Source organism: Sminthopsis crassicaudata, chromosome 6 (genome assembly GCF_048593235.1).
Source record: "Sminthopsis crassicaudata isolate SCR6 chromosome 6, ASM4859323v1, whole genome shotgun sequence".
In the NCBI taxonomy this organism is placed as follows: Eukaryota; Metazoa; Chordata; class Mammalia; order Dasyuromorphia; family Dasyuridae; genus Sminthopsis; species Sminthopsis crassicaudata.
In genome coordinates, this window is record NC_133622.1 from 233,747,728 (window position 1) to 233,767,378 (window position 19,651).

The 19,651-nt window shown below is 43.7% G+C and overlaps 1 protein-coding gene across 2 annotated transcripts in view; it reads left to right on the forward strand.

Annotated features, from left to right (window-relative positions):
• The window catches only part of TSPAN18 (tetraspanin 18), a 218,586-nt gene that overhangs the window by 170,750 nt on the left and 28,185 nt on the right, over positions 1 to 19,651 (forward strand). The gene's annotated exons all lie outside the window — the stretch shown is intronic.

The window sequence follows — 19,651 nt, forward strand, 5'->3', positions numbered from 1 at the left end:
GGCTGGAACACCGCAGAGTCTCAGTACTCACATGAAGTGAACCATGGAAAGTAACATCTCAACTGTCAGAACTGGGAGAGATCTTAGGACAGATGTTGGAGGTGGGAGGAGCTTTAGAACATAGAGGGCTGGAACTGGGACAATAGAGCATAGAACCTTAGAACGTGGCCTATCGAATCGTCCGAGTTAGAGAGGCTCTTAGAACATAGTTTCGGGTCCTTTTACTACAGTCTGTATTATAGGCACTCATCTTAGACTCCAAAGACTTGAGTCTTTGCTAAATGCTTCCTAGCTCTGTGACCCTGAGCCAGTCACTTAACTTTCTATGCCTCAGTTTCCTTATCTGCCTAATGGGGATGCTTCTGCTACCTCTCTCGTGGGGTTTGTGATCAAGGCAGCAGGCCTTTATTAAGTGCCTACTAAGTGTCCGACGCTGTGTTGGTAAATCCTCAAGCACTCTTTAAATGTCCGAGGAGCCTCTGCTCTCTGAAAGTGCACAGGAAGGGCCTGTCGTGGAGCTGCCACAGAACACTTGGGTCCCCTATTCTGAGAGTGAAAGACCAGCTCCTGGGAGAGTGGAATGGGATCGGCCCGTCAGAGGATCAGCCATGATGGCGTCACTGCGGAATCTGCCGCTGGGGGGAAAGATCCCATAACGGGGGAGTGGAAAAAGATTATTATGGTTCCGGGGAGATTCTGTCCCCTGCTCCTCCCATAACTCTCTGCTATTCTCTCTTTCTTCATAACCTCCTCCCGAATCCCACGTAAACAATAAGCCATTTCTCATTTCCCAGTCTCCACTGCTGCTCTTGGCATTGTATTGTTATTGTTAGTGTGTGTGTGTGTTTGAATCCAGTAGACTGGCTCTAACTTTTCCCACAGTGTACTTGTGGGTAGTGTGCCCTCGGGGAAGGAATAGCTCAAACTGAGCTTCATAAACCCCAATCCCACCCCTGTGGTCTTTAAATGAACTCAAATGTTTATAAAGTAATTCTCTCGGAATAATAAGAAGGTGAACAATCCAGCCCACGTTTATTAGACCCAAAGTCCCTGTGGAGTGGATTTGTCCAGTTGGGTAATTGCCAACCAAGCAGACGCCTGCTGTTGGAGGCATGGAAATCCCTGCTAATGACCCAAGGCCACTGAATGGGTCCTAGAGAGTCCCAGAGCCCTAACTTAACCCACCTTCAAGGGGCGGTAAGCAGAGACAAAAAAGCACATTCAGTCTGCAAAGGGGCAGGCCCCGAAGACAGGAACAGTTATAGAAAGCTAGAGCTAGTTTGGAACAGAGAATGTAAAATGTGGAACATAGAAGGTGAGAAGGGAAGAACCTTAGAGCAGCGGCCCTCAAACTTTTTAAACAGGGGCCAGGTCACTGTCCCTCAGACTGTGGGAGGCCGGACTAGAGTAAAAACAAAAGCTCACACTCTGTCTCCGCCCCTCGGCCCATTTGCCATAACCAGGAGGGCCGCATAAATGTCCTCAGCAGCTGCATCTGGTCCACGGGCCGTAGTTTGAGAACCCCTGCCTTAGAGTGTTGGATGTCAGAGCTAGAAGAGGTCTTGGAACAGAGAACATAGAGGATGTCAGAGCTGAAAGGGATCTCAGAAATTTAAAGTCAAAAGTGGGAAGGACTTGGGAATACAGAACAGAGACAGGTAGGGACCAGTTTCTGCAGATCTCCCATTTTCTCCTCCTTAATTTCTGCTGAAGTGGGGCTAGATGGAACTTAGAGCCCTTTTGGTCGAGTGCCTTCCTTTCACAGGGAAGAAAACTGTCAGCAGTTTGTCCAAACTCACAGAAAATCGAGGGAACCAGAAGTAGGTGATGTCCGGCATCGGCCTTCCAACCGGAACACCTTTCCGTGTCCAAGCAGCCTCCCCTTGGCTTCGGCTTCTGCAGTCCCCGTCCAAAGCACCCCTTCCTTCTTGATGGCTCCAGTCACAGGCCACTGGGGCACAATGGGACCAGATTTCATTCTGTCCCACTGATAAAGTTTGGGAAATCGTTACTGAACCCCGTGTCGGAGAAGGAAACACGGCTCTAATGGGCTCTAGATAAACATCCTTTATCTTTGGCAGGAAGATTTGGAATTGAAGGAGTCCCAGCTTTTTTTCTCCTCCCAAGTTTTTAATGCTTCTGGTGGCCAAGCAGTGGATGAAGAATAGGAATCTTGACAAAAACCAGCCCTCTCCGTAAGCCAGAATGTCTGGCCCAGGGTGCGGGTACAAGGGGGCCCACGACGGCACTGGGTCTCTCATCCTAGGGTCCATGACCTTTGCCAGCTCCCTCCGGGGACTTATTCCCACCCCACCCACAATGAAGTAGCTTTCTGGAGACAGGTCACCCTGACTTGTCCAAGGACACTTAGCTAATGAATGACTAAGCTCAGAATTCCAAACCGGGTCTTCAAAAGACAGTTACTTCTGTGGCTGGAAGACCATTTGGGGAAGGCAAGAGAACAAGCATTTATTAAGCACCTACTGTGTATCCGGCACTGTGCCACATGCTCTACAAACATGATCTCACATGATCCTAACAAAAAACCGAAGTCCCTTAGTTGAGGAAACTGAACTTCACTTTCACAAAATAGATGTCAAAGGTAGGATTTGAATCTGGATCTTTTGAATCTAGATCCCATGTTTTCTTTTGTTATAATGCTGTTCTCCAATCCCTTTCCTCTCCTTCCTCACAATACAAATATGAAGATGGGGAGTCACAGACCTCGCTTCAAATCCAGCCTCTGCCACTTACTACCAATGTGGCTCCGTTCTTTGGACCACGGGCTCCTCTTCTGCAAAAAGAATGGCTCTGTGTCTCATCCTAGGATCTATGACCTTTGACACTCTCCCCAGGGACTTTAGTTTGCCCATGAGTCGTCTCCCCTGGGTAGGACCCCCCCCCCCGGGGTCAAACAGGTGTTTAGTTAGATTTTGGACCAGCTGAGATTTGATCCATGCCCTCTGTTTTCCTCCTGTGAGGATGGCACTAGATGGCTTCCGAGGTCCCTTCCCTGCTCTGCATCATGAGGCTGGGCCTCTTAATTAGGATCCTATTTGGATTCCGGAGAATGTTTGTTGCAGGATTACTAATTGGATCCAGAAAAGGGTTTGGGCAAATACTTTTCACCAAAAAAAAAAAAAATGTAAACGCTCTATCCCTCGTGTGTCCCTTGTGGTCAATCCAACGCCTTTTTCACTCAGATATTTATTTAATGACATCCTTTGCTCAGCTGCTCCCTCATGATTCCATGTTTATAATGTTCTGTAGCCTTGTACACACCCACCATGCACCTCTCTCTGGCCCCGGGGGTGAGCGTTAGATTAAGTTCTATAGAGATCACAGTATTCCTTGACTCACAGCTATCAATCTGGACTGACAAGAAGCATTATTATTATATTATGTAGGATCCGGAGCTTTCGAGCTGAAAGATTCCTTGGAGACCCCCTCCATTGTGTCTCTTTAAAACAGAACTCGGCAGACGTGTGTGTGTGTGTGTGTGTGTGTGTGTGTGTGTGTGTGTGTGTGTGTGTTACCTTAATTGCCATTCACAGCAATGACAGCAAACCTCCCTCCATTATTAGAATCTGACAATACCTGTGATTTGGCATTCGCCAGGGTAAGGAAGAAGCCCTGCTCCGGCTTTGCCTGGAATTTGCGATTCATTGGAGAGCCCTTAGGTGCCGACCCTTTCATTTCACTATGACCTTTCTGTTCCATGCTCTAGGGTGTTAGATTTCCTTCACACCATTTTTTAAGGGGGAAAACCACTAAAAAATGGAGGTCTTTTTGTTAACTCTTTAGTTACATTGAGCTTTCAGAAATACAGTCTCCGAGCCCTTCCTAGTCAGAAATGGATGCACTAAAACTTAGATGTTCTCACAATTGTTTGATCTCCATCCGAGATACGGTGGGACCGACAAATGTGGGATCTTCTAATGGGCTGCTTTCTGGGTCAAGTCTGGCTAAAATGGAAGAGCTTACATCTGGAAATGAAATAGACTCAGTCAAAAGATGATGAGGACAATAATAATAATAATAATAATAATAACAATAATAATAATAATAATAATAAACAAACTCATGGTGCTTGAGATTTCTATCTTTTGCTATAGTTGCAACTAGGAAGGCCTGAGTTCAAATCTTGCCTTAGACACTTCCTAATTTCCCATAATTCTCAGAATCATTTGGTCCCACCTTATTATATAAGCAGGTGGTGAGTAGGGAGTGTTGTTGTTTGGTTGTTTTTCAGTAGTGGCCAGCTCTTAGTGGCCCCATTTGGACTTTTCCTGGCAGAGCTACTGTAGTAGCTCTCCATTCCCTTTTTCAGCTCATTTTACAGATAAGGAAACTGAGGCAAACAGGTCACACAACCAGTAAATGTCTGAGCCAGTTTTAAATTCAGACAAGTCTTCCTACAGGCCAAGATCTCAATCCACTGCAATTGGGGACTGCTCTTCGTATCAGAAATAAAGATAATTGAACATGGATCTGTTTCTCAAGTACTCCAGATTCTGTTCTAGATCTCTTCTTGTTCTCTTCCTCTATTTTCTCCTCTTCCTCCTCCTCCTCTTGTAAATGGGGAAAATGAGGGCCAGAATGGGTAAATTTCTTGCTCGGGATCTCATAACTACTAAGCTTTAGAGTTGATATTCAAAACCCAGTCCCCTGACTGTGGAGACCAGTGGCTGCTTCCTCGCTCGCCAGGCTGGCTCTCCTGAGCTTATTCAGGTTCAAAGGCACCCTTGGTTTCTTTGTAGGGATTAATCTTGAGAAAAAAGTCCACCCCCTGCTCTCCACATAATCCTCCTTGGGCAGGAAGTGCCTCCATTTTCCTGGCATTTTCCTCTAAGTTTCTATGAGAAACTCCATGACTTATCAGTCTCATACGACCAGAAGAATTGATCGTGTATTTTAAGATTAATTTTAATTAATAATTAATTAATAATTTAATAATGTCATTTAATATTTTAATAATTTAAAACTACACTAATCACAACAATTACTACTACTACTACAAATAATAACTACTAACACAATAACAACTATTGCTAGTAATAGATAATAACAAGAAGAGCTACTACAATATTAGCAACTATTAGCAACAGTAATAACTACTGACAACAATAACAACTATTACTACTAGTATCAATAATAATAACTACTACTATTAATAATAATAACCACTAATAGCAATAAGAACTAATACCAATATTAATTAATAACAATAATAACTACTAATAACAATAACCACTACCAGCAACAACAATAATAATTACTAATAATAATAGTAATAACTAATAGCTTTTGGCAAAGCATTTTCTTTTTTTTTTCTTTTTAAGATTGAAATGATTTTTTTAGTAAACCACTTACCATGAGTTTACTATATTTACCAGCCAGCCTTAAATTACATTGTAAGGGAAAAGTTCAGTTTTACCCACAAATCTTCTCTCATTTGATCCTTACAACCGTCCTGGAATAGGGGTGCCGTTACCCCCAATTTTTAAAGGAGGTTCGATGGCTTCAAGATCATACAGTTAAAAGTCCTTACATCATAGATTAAATCTGGCCTCAGAGGCCGTATCCTCCATCCTTCTCAGATTACACATGGGGAAACTGAGGCCTTGAGAGGTTGAGTGATTTACAGGCAGTAAAAATCAGAGGTGGGATTTGAACTCCAGGTCTTTGGACTCCAGAGCCTCTTTCCACTGAATGCTGCCTTCCCATCTGGCAAGGATCTGAGGAGATTCAAACCCAGGTGCCTGACTCTTGGTGCCTCGAGCTACCCATTGCACCGTTCTTCCTCTCGGATATAGACAAACACAAAATAGAATCTAGCCTTGGGCATTTTCTATCAGCCTCAGTTTCCTCAGCTGTAATATGAAGATGATAGTACTGGCACTAACCTCTCGGAATTGTTGTGAAAATAAAATGAGCTAATATTTGTAAAGTACTTTGCAAACCTTTAAGTATTATATAAGTATAGTTATTACAATAAATAAAATAATAAATTTACAATAGATAAAATAATAAAAAATAAAAAAATGTTCATTGTAGCATGTGAGAATTAGAAGAAAACTAAATATAGAATGTCAGAACCATGCAGATTTTATGGAATGTCTGATCTTGGGAGGAGGGAGAAAGCTCAGTGACCGTTTCTTCCTCCTTCTCTTCCTCCTCTTCCTTTTCCTCCTCCTCATTCATTACCTAGAAGAAGGGGCTGATAATCAGAGGCAGAAGGTGTCTTGCCCAAAGCTGCAAAGCTTCACTGGAAGACTACAGAGCCATGCCCTCTGCCTCCCTCCTGACCCAGAATTCTCTTCCAGGGGCCATAATCCCAAGAATCCAACAAGCCACGGGCTTCGCGGCCGGTGCATTGTGGGTCCCCCTTCAGTGGGCTGCCTGCCTCCTTTTGGAGCCCCAAGGTCCGGGGGTCTGGCCAGCCGTTTCTCTGGGCTCCTTTAAGGGGAAGGCAGGCAAGGGGAGTCTGGGCCCTCTTCTCCCCATCCATCCATCCATCCATCCGGTCCGGGGCTCTGCCTTCTCCTCCAATCGTTTGCCTTGAAGCGTTTTCCAGGGTTGTGCCGGGGACTCCGGTAATGGTTATCTCGCTTCTTATTTATCTTGTCTGACATGAGAGGGAGAGACTTTGAATAAATCCTCTTCTGGGACAGGGTTGTGGCCTTAGCTAATTCAGCCCAGGTGACAAGAATCAATTGCAGTTACCCCTCGAAACCTTTTGTCTCCAGTATTTATTACCGAGCAAATTTAAAGGAAAAGCATGGCAGAATTGGGGGTAGGGGAGGGCAGGGGGAGGAAGGCAAGCACTCCCCTTGTCTATTTTGTGGCTGATTTATGTTTGAGACTCGGTCATCAAGGGACGATAGATTTAGAACTGGAATGGATCTTTGATGTCAGCAGATCCGCTCCTCCCATTTTACAGATGAGGAAACTGAGACCTAAAGAAGCCCCACTCATGTGGGGCACCCAAATCTTTCTGAATTCCCTAGTCCAACTGTGCCATACTGCCTCATATAGAGCTCCCAGGATTCCCAAACAGGGTCAGCCCTCCTTAGCTTCCAGGAGCTGATGAGACTATCAGGCTCCTCCATAAGACTGTGTCTTTAGGTCTTGGGTACCAAACAGGGCAGGTAGAGAGAGCCCTCCAAAGTGTGAGTTTGTAAGCATTTATTAAGCCCCTGCTGTGTGCCAGGCACTGTGTGAAGTTCTAGGATTATAAAGTCCCTGCCCTCAGAGAGCTTCTGAATCTTGCCTAAATCAATTTCTCCGGCCTGGTGGTCCGCAAGGCAGATTAGCCTCGGCAGTTCTCTGGTTATGGGGGCCCAGAGAGCCACGTCCAAGTGCTGGCTCCTCATTCTAGACCCTCTGAGACCCGACAGGGGATTCCATGTGTCCTTATTCAGATTGGATCTTCATCAAGATGGGGCTAAGAAGGACTTAGAAAACACTTGCTACGTCTCCTCCTACCTCTCAAGGAAAGATCTCCTAATAGCAGAGGGAAAAAAAAAAAGATAAAAAATTTAAGAAATTAATTGGTTAAGAAAAACCAGTGCCCTGCTCCTCCATTGTACCTGGAAGAGTGCTTTGCTTCCTGGATTCTTGAGGGCTACAAGAATAGATGATGCTGAGCGCATCCAAAGCCAAAGGGAATCAGGGAGGAGTCAAGAGCGCCCTTCTTCCTAAGGCACCAGGGATACGGGCCTAAAGCTGGGGGGCTCATTAGGAACACCCCCGACCCCATCCCAGGCAGGAATAACGGCGGGACCTGGAAGCCACAGCTCTGGTGACCTCTGACTGGGCTTTTTCAGTCCCGACAGCCCAGGAATTAGCATTACCCAGGGCACTTCAGGAACGCCAGATGGACGTGGTTTTGCTGTCTCCTCTCCAGGAAAGCAGGGCCGTATGCAGTCTCTCAGGCCGCAGGGCCGAGCCCAGGGCAGGCAGCAAATCAACTTTTTAAAGCAAAACAGCTGGTGCTCAGTGCGGTCCGTGAGAAAGGGAACCCACAAAGCCGCGGCGGCTACCCGAGGAACCCCGTGGGATGGAGTGATGAGATGGGGGCAGACTGGGCAGCTCACCTGGATTCCTATCTTAACTTCTCTCCCTCCAAGGAAATGCTCTAAGAGTGCATTGGGGAGCAGACGTCAGTTAGTATTGGTGAAGGGAGCTTCCTCCTTGGGAGTACCCTCCGTGTAGGTGATAGGTAGAGATATGGAATCAAAGAGCTGCTTTCTGCCCCTATCCCCTTTCCCTGAGATTATGGCTAATGAATCCTTAACCTGTTGAAGGCGTATAAGGACCTTCTAAATGTCAGTGCCCTGAAGCAAATCCCAGAGGGCTTCACCCTAGTTTCTTCTCTAGAGAGATCTCATATGCTTTTGGTCCATTGAGTGTACAAAACAAACAAACAAACAACAATGACAACAAAAAAAACACTGGGTCTAGAATCAGAGAAACTGTCTCTGTAGGACTCAGTTTCCTCATCTGTAAAATGAAGGTGTTTGGCTAGATAATCTCTGAAGTTCCACTAGCTAATATCATAGGGTCTTTGATTAAGAGATGTCTGAGGGAGAGACCTTGGAGATTATTTCCCCTAATCCCCCTTTTTAAGAAATGGTATGCCCAAGAAACATGGTACTTTGAAGAGCTCAGATCCTTTCTAGAACCAGTGCTTTTTTGCCCTACTCTAGGCTTAGCATAGCACCTGGCACACAGTAGGCACTTATTAAGTGTTTGTTGACGAATGATTGATTCGGAAGTGCCTTTTTTAGACATATGGTTTCTTCCCTGGTTCCCCTGCGGCCTCTGTGCTCAGCCTCCATCTGCCTGGCTCTTGACATTCTCTGTCACTCTCCAGACCAGGGGGTGATTAAACATGGAGATTTAGCCTCTTCATCCTACACAGCCATTTCTTCCTTAATAATGCACTTGGAGCTCATTATAGAAACACTGATTGCGACAGTCCTGCAGCGTGTTTGAAAAAAGCAAAGTCGGCGTCAGCGTCTCCCCATGGGCCATGTCCTGAGGAGTTTGCTGGAGAAGGCCTCTGGGTCAACCCAGAGCCAGGGCAGGGACATTAAAATAATCCTAAATTAGGAGAGAGGGGTCCCAGCTCTGCAGCCAGTGAGGGCAAGTCACCATCTCTGGGCCTGCATGTCCAGCTCTGTGAAAAAATAAGGGGGTTGAAACTGGGGATCTTCAATTTGTAGCACAAAATCTTTGTCTTGACATATAATAGGGAAAAACAAAAATAGTTTAAAAAAAAGAAATTGGGGGTCTTCAATTTGGAGCACAAACTCTTGTAAAAATGAATGTTAAAAGTTGTCTTGACATATAATTGGAAAAAATAAAAATACTATTAAAAAGTTGGGGAATTTTCAAAGCCATTTTGAATTCTGATAAACTCTGTTCTAACATCTCTCCCAGTTCCGACATCCTGTGTTCTAACTTTCTCTGATATCCTGTGTTCTAGGTCCTTCCCAGTTCTGATTTACTGTGTTCTAAAATCCCCCCCCTCACCTCTGACATTCTACATTCTGATTTTCTTCCAGATTTGACATCCTTTGTTCTGGTTCTGATTCTCTATGTTCTAAGGTCTTTCCCAGCTCTGAAATTCTGTGCTCTAATTTCCTCCCATCTCCTAACATCCTAGATCTTAAGATCTCTTTTACCTCTGACATCCTATGAGCTTTTAAAGTCTCTTGCTGTTTGGATTAACTGTGTTCTAATTCTTCTAGAACACATTCTGTGCTCTAAGTTCCTCCTGGCACTGACATCCTAAATGTCTCTTCCAGCTCTGACAATCTGTGAATAGGTGAGGGAGCATCATTGTCATCCAAGTATCATGCCAGGATGTAATCAGAAGCGTGTTGTGGGAGTATGATGAGGAATTGGAAGCAAAAAAAAATCTATCAAGGATTGGCAAGGTCACTCACCTATCAGAGGTTATAGTGGAGAATGGCTAAGCAAGAAAGGTGAATGTAAGCATCCAGATCAGGGAGTCAAACGCAGGTTCCTTGTCATGGGAGCAGTGGATTCCAGACCAGCCACATCTCCACTGGGGAATACTGAGCCCAAATCTTGGATTTATTCGTCATCAATCAGTCCCTGGGAAAAAATGGCCCCTACATTTCTGAACACCTCAATGGGACTTGAATAAATTTCCAGGCTTAAGAATTATTACTACCTCCTTTGGGGATAGGAATAAATCCTAAAAGTTGGAGGAATCCAGTAAGGAAATGCTCCCTCTGGGAGGATGCTGTGGGAATCCCACCAGCTGAGTCTTGTAGAGTTAATTTTCCTTTCTTTTTTCTTTCCTTCTTTCCTCCCTCTCTCCTCCCCTTCCTTCCTTCATTCCCTTCTTCCTTCTTTCTTCCCTTCCTCCCTCTTCCCTCCCTTCTTATCTTCTTTCTTTTCTTTCTTCCTCTCTCCCTCCTTACTGTATTTCTCTTTATTTATTTTTCTTTCTTTCTCTTTTTCTTTCTTTCTTTCTTCCTTCCTTCCTTCCTTTCTTTTTCTTTCTTTCTTTCTTTCTTTCTTTCTTTCTTTCTTTCTTTCTTTCTTTCTTTCTTTCTTTCTTTCTTCCTTCCTTCCTTCCTTCCTTTCTTCCTTCCTTCCTTTCTTTCTTCCTTCCTTCCTTCCTTCCTTCCTTCCTTCCTTCCTTCCTTCCTTCCTTCCTTCCTTCCTTCCTTCCTTCCTTCCTTCCTTCCTTCCTTCCTTCCTTCCTTCCTTCCTTCCTTCCTTCCTTCCTTCCTTCCTTCCTTCCTTCCTTCCTTCCTTCCTTCCTTCCTTCCTTCCTTCCTTCTTTTCTTTCTTTCTATATTTCTTTCTTTCAAATCCTGGCTCTGGAGCACATGAATCCCAATCAAAGGACATTTATAAAGAGCCTGCTAACTCCTGAACCTGTGCTAGGTATTAGTGATTTTATTGGTAGAAAAACTCTGCCTTCATCACAAGTTGGCTCCTTCCCTACAATTTCAGAGCTTTACATGACCTGTCCAGCATCCCCCAGTGTGCATCAGAAGTGACATGGGTCTCAGGTTTTTATGATTCTCTGCCCACCAGACTGCACAAAGACAAATAAAAACAGGGGGTCTCAGTTTCTTCTTTGTTAAATGAAATATTGACTTCAGTAATAGCTCAGGTACCTTCTGACTTTAAACAACATTAGCTCATGAGCCCGTCTCTCTGGACCATAATCGCTTCAACTGTAAAATCAGTGAGTTAGCTTGTCCTTTGATGCAGGAACTCCACCACTAAGCATGGACTCCAAGTGAGGTGAAAGAAAGAAATGCAGTCCCCTTACTTTATGTTTGTGTGTATGTGTGTGTGTGTGTATGTGTGTGTCTGTGTGTATCTGCATTAGCAAGGAAGTTAGATGAAGATCAGTGATAAGAAAGAAGACTAAAAAGAGGAGATGAGGGATGTTTTCTAGAATTTAGGATCCTGAGATGTGGAAGAAGACTTGGGTTTGCCCCCAAAGAGTTAGAACAGTGAGTAGAAATTGTAAAGAATCAAATTTAGGTTTTACACCAGACAAAAATTCCCATATATATGTGTATGTGTATATGTGTACACACCTGCACACATATGTAGGTGTACATACATATACATGTGTACAAACACATGTAGGCGGAGTAGCCTACACAGCCAGGCTCTCTGGAGCTGTTGTTGGGGAGTTTAGCTGAACTGCTATTTTTTTCTTTTGTTCTTTCTCTTTTACCCTTTGTTATAAGAGGTTAGTTAGTATTAGGGAGGTACAATGGGAAAAGAATGGTTTCCTAAGTTAAAGAGGGATCTATATACAAATGCTGCCTCTGAAAGCCACTGAATTATGAGCTTGAGTTCTTGCTCTCTTCTCCCACTCTCCTTGTTTTCTCATCCTTCATGTGAGAGGCTTGGACTGAGCCCTTTCCAGCCCAAGTGCTAGGAAGCTAAGGCCTTGCTTTTTCATGGCAGGAGAAGGGTGAGTGGATGGGAGTGGCTATGGGTACAGTATGTTGCATATACTGTGGAGCACAATTAATGCACTGGTTGGTTTTGCAGAGCTGCTTTTAGGGCTGACTTTCTGCATTAAAATCAAGGAAGGTTGTATTTTTAAAATGAAGGTGATAATAAAAGAAAGCCTATCAATACAGAATTCAAAATGTGTAAAATAAAATGGAGGGGGTCCCTTTTAGCTTTAAGTCTGCGACCTTTCTCTCCAAGATCCCTCTGTGACCCCAAGTAAAATATTTAAGATGGAAACAAACTCCTGGATGCTCTCACTGCCCTGAGTTCCATTCCCAAATAGCTTCTTCTGGGCTAATTCTTCCTTCCCGAGAGCAGGCCCGGATAAGGCAAGGAGGCTTCTTAATCCCCGGCCCTGTCAGTCCGAGAGCTCTTTCCACCTAGGAGGCCAGCAGAGCTCCATGAGCAGGGAGCTGATCCAGAGGCATTATGACACACCTCGGAGCCTTGTGCCAAAAAGACAAGTGTCCTTCCCCCTGCCTTCCACTCACCATCCCCTTCCCAGACCCCGGCTAATATCCATAAAGTCATTAAATATTTAAATCCATGGTCTACGGTGGGCAAGGTTGTCATGGCAACAGCCCAACATATTTTAGGACGGATTATTGTACCTTTCAGTCAGTCTCATGAAGCGGCAGCTTAGGGGCTCCGACGGTTGTTCTAGGTCAAGAGGGGGATGGATTATCAGCGTGGGAGGGTAGAAGGCAGAAGCTACCACTGTTCAAATAATTTTTACTAAGGATAAGAAAATCAGAGGATGCTAGAATTAGGAGGGATCTTAGAACACAGACTAAAGGCCCGAATTAGAAAGGATTTAAAGCGTGGGTCGTAGAATGTTAGAATTGTAAAGGTTCTAGGAGCATAGAAGATCCAAACTCTAAAGGAATTTAGAATGTAGACTATAGGATCAAGCCAGACAAGCCTTTACAACATGGACGGGGATGGGCTAGGCCCAGCTCTGACCGGCTTTGAGAGAGCTGATTGTTAAATTTTCTATGTGAACATCAGATGTTGGCAAGCACTATAAGTCAGGGCTGTATTTATTGTTGTGTTGATGTCTAAAAGTAGAATTGAGAAAGTGATAGAGAAAATGGTAATGGCACAGAATAAACTTAAAAGGATATCATGCTTTTATTTATTTTTTTTTGAGAGCCACTTGTCAGACATTTACTCCTGATCACCGGTCATGGAAGGTCACTGCTGGAGGGACTTTTAGAACACAGAGAAGGTCAGCGATGGAAAGGTCTTTGGAGCAGAGTTCATTGAAAATTAAAACAGAGAAGATCAGCACTAGAAAGAGACTTAAAATAGAGACTCTAGAAGATCAGGAGAAGAAATTCTAGACCCTAGAAAGTCAAAACCAATCCAACTGTCGCCGTTACAGGAGAAGGGAATCATTTTCCTTAGGTCACATGGCAAGTTGACGGCACAGCCGAATTTCCCCAAAGACCTTCCCCAAAGTTGATTACATTTTTGTTCCCAGCGTGAGTCCAAACTGGAACACTCAACAAGACTTAATTGGCTTTACATATACAACGCCAAGTGATATATTGTAGAGCGTAGCCAGACAGAGCACAGAGAGTTAATGGACTTGGAGTTAAGAAGGCCACAGTTCAAACCAGGAGATCGCCGTACACGGCAATGGCACGATTATACAATGATCAATTCTGATGGACAGGCTCTTCTCAACAGTGACAGGATTCAGGCCGGGATCAGTGATCTGGGGAGGAGAGAGCCACCTACAGCCAGAGAGGACTGTGGGAACTGAGGGTGGAACACAACATAGCGTTTTCACTTCTTTTGTTCTTGTTTGCTAGAATTTTATTTTCTTTCTTATTTTTTTTCCTTTTTGATCTGATTTTTCTTATGCAGCAAAAGAATTGTATAAATAGGCATTCCCATATTGGATTTGCATATATTTTTACCATTTTAACATATATTGGATTACCTGCCATCTAGGGGAGGGAGTGGGAGGAAATAGAACACAAGGTTTTGAAAATAAAAAGCTTCAATAAAAAAATAAGAAGACTTCGGTTCAAATCTCACCACTGCTAGTACTTGGGTGACCCAAAGCAAATCCTGTTAAGCTCTCTTGATTGATAAACACTTGTTGATGACTTTTTTTTCCCATCTGTAAAATGGGGGTAATGACAGCACATACTTCCTAAGGGTTTATTGTGAAGATCAAATAAATTAATGTCTACAAAGAATTCGTAATTATGAAAGGATGCCGTCTGAAGGAGCCTCATGCAGCGTGCTCCTGTTACCATTTTAGACAAGGAAGGGAGGGAAGATTCTTGTCCACAGAATCTTAGAGTGGGAAGGAGCGTCAGTGGCCCTCTAGTTCAAAACTTCTTAAAGAGTAAGTCACGACTCCAATGTGGGGAGGTCGTGAAAAAATCTGGCAATGGTAAAAGGTTCTAGAACAACCAAAACTTAATTCAAAATCAATGCGGAGTGAATCTGAGATGTTTCTGGCAGCGCTTTCCTGTGTTTTATTCCAGTCCTGGTTCTGAATCCACAGCACTTTGCATTGCACATACAGAGATGCTGCCAGAAGCATCTCAGCTCAGAATCCAGGTGGGGTCACGTAAAAGTTTCTCAGGCAAAAAGGGGTCATGAGTAGAAAAAGTTCAGGAAGGTCTGCTCTGGTCCAGCCCGTCCTCGACTATCAGTCTCCATTCCTCGTCTGTGACATCCCCACAAACGGTCACCTGCCCACAGTTTGAGGAGGTAGACAGCCACGGTCTCTTGGAAGCCTCCAGGCCGGAAAGCTGATTCTCCCCCTGCCCAGGTGGGCGTCCACTCCACGAGCGGAGCCCTCCATGGGAAACTTCAGGCGGACAGCTGGTCCTCCTGCGCTATTACCATTTCAATGAGACCAGGAGGGAATGAAGATGTAATTTTGGATCCTATTACACACACTAGTGGAGCCCCTTCAGCTTAGCTTTGCCGTGCCTGCCCCTCCGGATGCTGACTCCTCAGGAGCCTAATTGGGGTTTTTCTACCGTGCAGAAATGTGTCCATGTCACCGTGTCTACACGGTTGGATTGGGGGTGGGGAAGGGGGAGGAATTGTCTGCTTATGTGCCTGCCTCTCATAAGATAATGCACGGGGCTCCTGCGTGGCAAGGCTCCCTGCTCGGGGAGAACGCCGTCCCTCTCCCGCTCACGGCCTGCTCTTTACCACTAGCCACGTAGCGTGGGACTGTCGAGCCAACCAGCTGCAACTATCTTTTCAGACCTTATTTTTCTAGATTTTTGCTTTTCTCTGCTGGATGCTTCAAGCACCCCGGGTCTGACGAAAAGCTGCCCGCCTTTCATTGTAGCCCCTCCTAACATATTCTTCCCCATCTCTTCCCATTCCAGCTCCACCTGCCTCTTTTTCTTTGGATCTTTGCAAAAAAAAAAAAAAAGGGTCCTGCAGGGGACCTGGGAGGGGAAAGAAAAATAAAGGGAGGTGATTTATGAGCTTAGCTATGGCATCTTAATCAAAGAACCCCTCCTGTGCTTCCCTCCCTTCCCCAACTCGCTGCAGATGAGGCTGGGTAAGAAGGGAGGAGGTGAGATAAATAAAACTGTCAAAAGCTCCTGCTGGGAACTCTTCATGTGACCCAGGCATGGCCTTGCACCTCTGGGGCCTTGGATGGAGCGGGCAGGCTCTCAGAGAGGTGGAGCTCAAGCCCCTCATTTGACAGATGGAGCAACTGAGGGTGCAAGAATTTGAGTGACTTGAAAAAGTAGCACAGCTAGGCCAAACAGAACCCAAATTTGAAACTGTGGCAACTGGATCGGAAGATTTCTGATCTCCCTCCCTGCTCTAATATTCTGTGTCCGAATGTCCCTTCCAGGTCTGATATTTCATGTCCTAAAGCCCCTGCTAGCTCTAATATTCTATGATCTAAATTCCCTTCCAATTTTGACATTCCATGTTTTAAATTCCCTTCCAATTCAGATATTCTGTGTTCTAAACTTTTTTCTAACTCTGATATTCTAGGTCCTAACTTCCCTTCCAATTCTTATATTCTATGGCCTAAACTCCCTTCCTGGTCTGGTATTCTATGTCTTAAATTCCTTTCCAGTTCTGATATTCCATGTTCTAAATTCCCTTCCAATTCTGATATTCCATGTTCTAAATTCCCTTCCAAATCAGATATTCTATGTTCTAAACTTTCTTCTAACTCTCATATTCCATGTCCTAAATTCCCTTCCAATTCTGATATTCCATGTTCTAAATTCCCTTCCAAATCAGATATTCTATGTTCTAAACTTTCTTTTAACTCTCATATTCCATGTTCTAAATTCCCTTCCAATTCTGATATTCCATGTTCTAAATTCCCTTCCAAATCAGATATTCTATGTTCTAAACTTTCTTCTAACTCTCATATTCCATGTTCTAAATTCCCTTCCAATTCTGATATTCCATGTTCTAAATTCCTTTCCAGTTCTAATATTCCATGTTCTAAATTCCTTTCCAATTCTGATATTCCATGTTCTAAATTCCTTTCCAATTCTGATATTCCATGTTCTAAATTCCCTTCCAAATCAGATAGTCTGTGTTCTAAACTTTCTTCTAACTCTGATATTCTATGTCCTAACTTCCCTTCCAATTCTTATATTCTATGGCCTAAACTCCCTTCCTGGTCTGGTATTCTATGTCCTAAATTCCTTTGCAATTCTGATATTCCATGTTCTAAATTCCCTTCCAACCTTGATATTCCATGTTCTAAATTCCCTTCCAAATCAGATATTCTATGTTCTAAACTTTCTTCTAACTCTCATATTCCATGTTCTAAATTCCCTTCCAGGTCTGGTATTCCATGTTCTAAATTCCCTTCCAAATCAGATATTCTATGTTCTAAACTTTCTTCTAACTCTCATATTCCATGTTCTAAATTCCCTTCCAATTCTGATATTCCATGCTCTAAATTCCCTTCCAGTTCTGATATTCCATGTTCTAAATTCCTTTCCAGTTCTGATATTCCATGTTCTAAATTCCTTTCCAGTTCTGATATTCCATGTTCTAAATTCCCTTCCAGTTCTGATATTCCATGTTCTAAATTCCTTTCCAGTTCTGATATTCCATGTTCTAAATTCCTTTCCAATTCTGATATTCTATGTTCTAAATTCCTTTCCAGTTCTGATATTCCATGTTCTAAATTCCCTTCCAAATCAGATATTCTATGTTCTAAACTTTCTTCTAACTCTCATATTCCATGTTCTAAATTCCCTTCCAATTCTGATATTCCATGTTCTAAATTCCTTTCCAGTTCTGATATTCCATGTTCTAAATTCCTTTCCAATTCTGATATTCCATGTTCTAAATTCCTTTCCAATTCTGATATTCCATGTTCTAAATTCCCTTCCAAATCAGATAGTCTGTGTTCTAAATTTTCTTCTAACTCTGATATTCTATGTCCTAACTTCCCTTCCAATTCTTATATTCTATGGCCTAAACTCCCTTCCTGGTCTGGTATTCTATGTCCTAAATTCCTTTGCAATTCTGATATTCCATGTTCTAAATTCCCTTCCAACCTTGATATTCCATGTTCTAAATTCCCTTCCAAATCAGATATTCTATGTTCTAAACTTTCTTCTAACTCTCATATTCTGTGTTCTAAATTCCCTTCCAGGTCTGGTATTCCATGTTCTAAATTCCCTTCTAGTTCAGATATTCTCTGATCTAAGGCTCCTCTCAGCTTTGACTCTGTTTTAAGATCTCAGGTCAGAAGGGATTCTGACATTACTTATGTCAGATGTAGATGGTGGGATTTTCGATGTGATTAGCTAAAAATTGTTGGTCATGTCTCCTAGGCTAGAAGAGCCTCTTCCTTCCAGTGACTTCGATCTGGCTGCAGGAATTGGATCAGCCAATCCTCCCAATATCCTATCAAAACTGTCAACTTCTCTGGGTTGCAATCCTGCACAGTCCCTCACTTGTATAGTAGCAGGGCAGGAATGAGCTTCCCCTCAGACTTCATATAAAGCTCACAGTGACTTCACTGGAAAAGGGAACTTCCAGATGAGCAATTTCCTCTACCAAAGCAAGTTGCTATTTATTCCTTCACAATTTGCAGTCTTAGAGAGTGGCCAAGAGCAGTGAGAAGTTAAGTGTCTTACCCAGGGTCAGACTGCTATTATATGTCAGAGGCACATAGAGTCTTCATGGTCCCCAGCCCAGCTTTCCATCTGTCTCCCCACCATTACTTCTTAATAATTATGGTAATAATAATTGACGCCAGACGCTGTCCTGAGCACCAGGTACAAAAATACAGGCAGAAAACCAGTTCTCGCTCTCAAAGGCGTCACACTTTGATGAGGGAGACAACACACTAACAACAATGTACTATTTCACATCCATCCATACAACCATATGGATAGAGAAAAGCTGACAGAGAGAGAGAGGAAATCAGAGAGAACCCCAGAGAGAAGGCACAGACCTTGAGAGAGTCAGAAAAGGCTTTTAGGAGAAGGTGGGACTTTGCCTGAGACTTGAAGAAAGGTGCCAGTCACTGAGGCGGTTGAGTTGAATCCGACTCTTCATGACCCCATGTGGAGTTTTCCTGACAAAGACACCGTATGGTTTTCCATTTCCTTCCCTAGATCATTTTACAGATGAGGAAACAGAGTGAAGTGACTTGCCCAGGGTCACCTAGCTAGTATCTGAGTATAAATTTGAAATCATGAAGATGAGTTGCTGGTTCCAAGCCTGCTGTTTCTGTACATCAATAATACCATTATCATTGCTAATACTCATTAAAGTCATTAATAGTCTTGCCCTGTGCCTCTGCTTGATGCTGGGCAGCTTAGGTGGCTCAGTGGAGAGCGCTGGACTTGTACTCAGGAAGACCTAAGTTCAAGTATGGTCTCAGGCTCTCCCTAGCTCTTTCCCAGGCAAGGAAGTTACTCCATCTCCCTTCACCTCAGTTTCTTTGTCTGTAAAATGGAGATAATAATAGCACTTATCTCATCAGGTGGTTGTGAGGGTCAAATGAGATAACATATATAAAGTGCTTCATGATGAGGAGGAGGAGGAGGAGGAGGATGAAGTATTGAGAGCAACTACAATATCCTTTCTGAATTTTTTATCTCCCCCCGTGTCTTGCACAGTAGTAGTCTGTACAGAGATTGTATCAAGCAATGTTTGTTAGACCTGGGGTTTGTTTGCAATGAGCCTGATAAGGAATACGGTGGACAAACTCAGGGTCTCCCAAGCTTACCCAGAGTTCCTTCCTCTGGGGTCACTGCCTGTCTCTCCTTCTGGCCCCTTCGTGCAGAGATTGGACATAGGAAGTTTCTGTGCCATTTCTAAGGGAGGTTGTGACTTAGGTAAATAGGATGAGAAGTCCTCTTCCTTGCTCTGAAGAGACCTGGATGTTACTGCTTCCCTTACGCCATAAATAAGGAGAATCCAGGCATCTGGGCTCGGACTGTTACTGCAAGGGCAGGGACAAAAACAAGATGTCAGTTCAGAAGATGAGTGGAATGAACAAAAGGAGAGACTTCTGCAGGGCACAAGCTGTGCTCAGGCCAGGAAATGAAGGAAGCTTGGAGAGAGGCTCTCAACAATCATGGGAACCAATGCATTTAAATAGTCCTTTAATGGTTTACAAAGCATTTCA